We start from the raw sequence: 5792 nt of genomic DNA, 5'->3' as shown, positions 1-5792 counted from the left end.
CTTCTTTATTTCACTTGATCATTGTTGGTTTGAAGTTGAGACTGTCTGAGAATAGGATTGCTACCCCTGCTTTTTTCTGAGGGGCTGGGGCATGTAATATTATGTTCCATCCTTTGACATTCAGCCTATGAGTGTCTTTTTTTTTCTATGAATGTCTTTTTGTGTTAAATGTGTTTCTTCTAAACAGCATATTGTTGGATTTTGTTTCCTAATCCACTGTGCCAGTCTATTTCTCTTAATTGGTGAATTGAGTCCATTTAGATTGATGGTTTGAATTGAGATGTATTGACTTATGATTGACATGTTATTTACCTGTTGTTATTTTCTCCTGTGTTTAATTGCTTACCCTATTTAGTTGGTTGCTTCTGATCCTATTTGTGGAGTTCTGATCATTTTCCTCCCTCTCTAGAACATCTGTCATACCCTGTGTGGTGTTGGCTTTGTCATCACGAAATTCTTTAGCTGTTCTTTGCCATATAAGAGTTTCACTTCTCTATCAAACTTGAAAGAGAATTTTGCAGAGTACATTAGTCTGGGCTGGAATTTGTTTTCATAGAGGTCTTGAAGTTCTCTGCTCCATGGTCCTCTTGCCTTCATGGTTTGTGAAGTGATGTCAGCCGTAATTCTGATGAGTTTTCCTTTGAATGTGAATCTGTTTCTTTTCTGTAGTGGCTTTCAGTATATTATTCTTGTGCTGAATTTCTGTGTTCTTGACTATTATATGTCTTCGTGTGTTTTTCCTTGGGTTGAGGTTGCTTGACATTCTGTATGCTTCAGTTACCTGAATGTCAGATTGTTTCCTCATATTTCGAAGTTTTCTGCTATTACTTCTGCCCATATTTTTTTTTAATGTCATTTGTATTGACTCCTTCTTTCTCATTGATGCCTATTAGTCTCACATTGTTCATCTTTGCATCATCTTGCAGGTGATGGACTTTTCTTTCTTGCTGTTTGTTGTTTTGAAGAGATCCTTTTTAAGAGATCCTTTCTTACCTTTTCAGTAGCTGCACCAGCCTCTTCAAGATCTGAAACTCTGTCTTCACTTTCACTTAAACGGTTTTGCTACCTTGTGATTGAGATTTTAATTTTCTCTATAACTCTTTGTCTTTCCTTCATGCGATCTATTTCTTTCCTGTATTGCTCATTCAAGGAATCCATCATTTTTCTAGTCTCCTCAATTTTTTTAATCAATGTCTTCTTTAGAAGCAGTTATAAATTCTTTCCTGTGGTGTTTTTTTTCAGATTGGATTTGCTCCCTATGTTTCTGTAGTTGCTTCTTTACTTCAGATGCTATGAGTTCTGAGAATTCTTTTTTTTATTTCAGAAAACAATGCTACTCAGTGTTCCTCTATAACTTTCTGCTGTTGCTTATTTACTATCGACACTCTTAATTCATGCATTTGAGCAGAGTTAGTGACCTCTGCACTTCTTCTGGGTGGGCATTGGGTTTCCTCCATATGTTTCTGCATTTGATTCTTTACTTCAGTTGTTATTAATTCAGGGATTTCTTTTCTTTATTTCCAATCTGAGTTCCTCTATACCTTTCTGCAGCTCTTTCTTTATTTCAGAAGCCGGTGATTCATTGCTTTCAGCTGTATGATTCCCAATTTGTTCTGTGTTAGTGTCCTCTGTACTTGTTGTGGGTGGGCTTGGTTTCTGAGGATGCATTTTCTTCCTTCTTGTCGTTTTGTGTAGCACTGTCTTCTGACCTTTTTGTAGATCTTTGTTGCAGTTATAACCTTAATGCATACTGAAGTTCAGGTTCAGATCTACAAAGTTTGGATTTATCCAGCTGTGCCTGGCTTGGGTCTGACTGATGTGCTCAGCTCCTTCCTGATGCTGCCCTTGGAGGTGAACCTGCTGTGCCCCTCTGGCAAGACTTTCTGCTCCTGGACTAGCTGGGTGGTTCTATCCCCTACACTCTCTACAGGGATTGTAGCTTCAGGGTTTCACCTCAGGCCTGTATGCCTGTCCTGAGCTGAGCCTGGAGAGGACAAGGTGGAGTAGCAGGGAGAGTCAGCTCTCCCACACACTCACTGGGCCTAGGCTAGAACTGGGTCTGGGGGTACACGGATTGCGGCAGAAATTTCTACTTGGCTGGTGGGGTGGGGGAGGTGTTTTGGAGTGAGGGGGGCATTCCAAGGGGCTGGAAGAGGGCCTCACACATGTTGTGCCTGGGCTGTTACCTGTAGTAGGTCCCACTGAGGCAGGGTAGTGGGAAGCTCTCCCACCACACTCACCATGCCTGGGCTAGCACTGTGTCTCCAAATCTTTCTTTTTAATTAACTAAAAGACACTAATATTATAACTGTTTGCATTTTTCCCTTTTCTCTACTATCCTTTCCCCTTTCAGCCATCCTGGTTCCTTTTGAACAATTTCTTCCCATTTCACATATTGTACATTTTAGAACTTATTTACTCTTTAACATTCTCACACCAAGGAGACAATATGTTTGCACATGTAAGTCTTATTTCTTTGACTTACTAGTATTCTTTGTTTTGTTTTTCTTTTTTTCAGACAGGGTCTCACTCTGCATTTCAGACTAGCTTTGTGCTCACTTTGTAGCCTAGACTGATCTTGAACTTGCAACAATATTTTCCTGCCTCAGTCTACTGAGTGCTGTGTCACAGGTATGTGTCACTATGTCCATATTTCTTTGTATTTTCAATCCAAAATTTTATTTACATACCTCCCAATCTTTTGTCATTCATTGGCAAAAATATGGTAAACTTCCCCCTAAGCTAGTTTTTATGATTTTACCTATACCCATATGTGACCATGAATAATTTATATAAGTAGAAAAATAGATAAGCTGTGTATATCTTTTTTGTATTCTATTCAATAGTGTTTTTTGATATCTACATAACACTCCAACTTTTTATAACTGCTAATATTTCCTTAAAACAATATTCCATAGCTGTGGCAAAAAATGGATTCTGTAATAATATTTTTATAAAGAATTAAGCAAGTAGAATTACCACAGGTAAGATTTATAAAAATAACAGAAATCATGTCCAACTGCAAAGCCAGGATGGACGTATCCAGGTGCAGCATTATGTGATGATTCTGATCATTATAAAGATGCTGGATTGCAGTTTATTTGAGAGACCAGCTGCTAAAGAAAGCATTTCCTTCATTTTATCACACGCTCAAATGGAGGGAATCTCTAGGGTGTGAGAGGCAATTTACCATATCTTCAGGCTGCATCTGGCCAGGTCTTGAAAAGGACAGACTCTAAAAGGGAATGGTCGTAATGCATATAAATACTACCCATAAGTGGCACACAGTACAGCCATCCTACTCGGGCCAGCCCTTGTGGCACAGGTGGGAATGAGCACTTTCATGTGGCTCATGTGGCTGACCTCAGTGGCAGACTCTTGCTTTGCGGAGCATGATATGTAATAATTTAGCTTTAGTGTGGATGCTACTATAGAAGATCAGGGACCTTGCCTCTGCTTGTGAAGGACAGATAAGGATTGCTCCAAAATATTAAGTATATGTGGAGGAGTCTATGTATCTATCATTTTTACCAGCAGTAAATGTATTTATGGAGGTGACAGTATTTCTGTTTGCCTTAAGTTGTATTTTCTGCTTAAAATGTCTAGAGATAAACCACTGAGAGCAGTGTTACACAAACAACCCACATCTATCTCAAATACCATCATGAGCTCTAAAATTCAATTTTGGCTTGCCTTGGTATTTTAACAGTTTACTTCTCAGAATTTTTATTCTCTTTGAACTGGAGTAACCAAAGTAGAAAAGGGAAAATAAATATCCTAAGTTGTTTACTTAGGTTAAAACTTCAGAAGCTAAGATTTTCCATTGAATATGGATGGGCAAGATGAAACCTTATATCTAAGTACTTCACTACCCATTTTCACTCTCCTTTAAATACAATTCTTAAATTGAATTTTTTACAATAGCTACTAACATCCCTTCTGTCCATTCTAGTGTGTATACCTTCACTGAGTTCCTGTACTATATTTAAGATAATATTTTTATCCCTTACAAATGTTTGTTTTTCATTTATGCTTTTAATGTGGTGTTTCCCCAAAACTTATGTACTGAGAGCTTGATCAGTCCTCAATGCAGCACTGTTGACAGATGGGGTTAAAAGGATGATTGTGTCACAGAGTACTAGCCTCTGCAATCTCCCCCCTTCCCCACGAATTCATAGCCAATGGGCTACTGGAAGGTGGGGTCTCATTGGAAGAAGGCAGTCACTGGGTCTGTTCCTTTACAGGATATAAGCTGCACCCACGCTGGCTCCTTTCCACTGTCTCTACCTCCTGGCTGCTGTAAGGTGAGTGGTTTCCACTGCCATTCTCTTCCACCATGGTGCTCTTGCCTTGTCACAGTGCATGTTCACAGTTACTGCCACCCAATTCGTGGGTTAAAGGAGGATACATATACTCATTTCAGATGTAAATCATCAAAAGTTGAAAGGCATGTGTAGTTCGCTGGGGTTCATATCCCTGCTGTGGTGTGCCAGATCTCAGAAAAGCGCACTCCCAGAAACTGCCCACAGGTGGCAAGGGAGGCCATGGCCACTGTTGCACTGAGATCTGCTGCTTGGGCTCTGCATCTGTCAAGTGGGCTTCCTGGAACTTGGTGGACACAAATCAGAGATACTCACTAGCAAGCTTTGTTGTTGGCCTTCTGGAAACTCATTCCCATGAGAGCAGAACCTCTATGAAAGGAGAAGTTAAATCATAAAAAAGATCAAGCAGCAAGAGACCACTTGAAAAAGAGGATACGAAAACTGGAGAAGGCTAGCCAAGAGCTAATCCCCATTGAAGATTTTATTGGCCCTCTGAAGTTCTTGTATAAATCAAGACAGCGACCTCAAGTGGAGTTTCTCTTTGAGGAGAGTGAGCGGAGAGCTCTCCTGAAGAAGTGGGCCTTGTACAAGCAGCAAGAGCATGAGATGGAGAGGGATGCCATCAAGACCATGCTGGAGGCCCAACAGAAAGCCCTGCAGGAGCTGAAACTTGAGTCCTCAGAGCTCAATGTCGAGGTCATCAAGAGGGACCCCAGATTATTCCCCTTTGAGAAGGAAGGGCCACAATACACATCACCAGTCTCTGACTACCAGCCTCCTGAAGGCAGGTACAATGACATCACCAAGGTGTACACTCAGGTAGAATTCAAGAAATAGAAGTGAAGTCAGCTATCCCATGAACATAGTGTCCTCTAGGAGTCAGAATGGCTAGAGCCCAAGTTTGCTTTCCAAAAGATCAGACAAGCTGATCATAAATAAAATTTAATCAGAAAAAAAAGGTGAAAGGCATGCATAAAAATGTTCCACAGTTTTCATTTTCATTTTTGTTCTTTGTATTTATTTTGTTTTGGTCTATTATACTCATCCATCTTGCCGCTGTCTCCTGCCTCTCATTAATTCTAGAGTTTCATCTCAAGTGTCCACTTCTTTCCCTCCTACAATGAGGCTGCTAAGTACTGGAAGGCATTTGACCCTCTCAGCCCATGGGCTTTGAGAGGCAACCTTTCCGGAATGTATGAGTGAGGTGGACTGGCATGAGCTAGGCAGAAAACAAACTGTGACTCAGACTCACAGGATAAAGGCAAAAATGTTCAGGGGTAAGAGTGAAGAAACAGAGCCAATTTTGGCTGTAACATTTCCCTTGTAGTTTTAAGTCAAGCCTTGGGGAAGAATTTCAAAAGTAGCACAACCTGTATGTAAATCCTCAAAACAAAGCAAAAACAGAAATTATGGACAACTTGCTCTGTTAGATGTCAAAGATTCCTGACACTAATCTTTCTGTCCCTGTCC

General features: G+C 40.3%; 1 pseudogene; it reads left to right on the top strand.

Moving 5' to 3' along the window:
• Window positions 1-4544: 4544 nt before the first annotated feature.
• On the top strand, window positions 4545-5186 carry LOC101562009 (annotated as a pseudogene).
• Window positions 5187-5792: the final 606 nt, after the last annotated feature.

Source organism: Octodon degus, unplaced genomic scaffold (genome assembly GCF_000260255.1).
Source record: "Octodon degus isolate 3935 unplaced genomic scaffold, OctDeg1.0 scaffold00024, whole genome shotgun sequence".
Lineage (NCBI taxonomy): Eukaryota > Metazoa > Chordata > Mammalia > Rodentia > Octodontidae > Octodon > Octodon degus.
The sequence above is the reverse complement of the archived record's forward strand: the minus strand, read 5'-3'. Positions and strand labels throughout refer to the sequence as shown.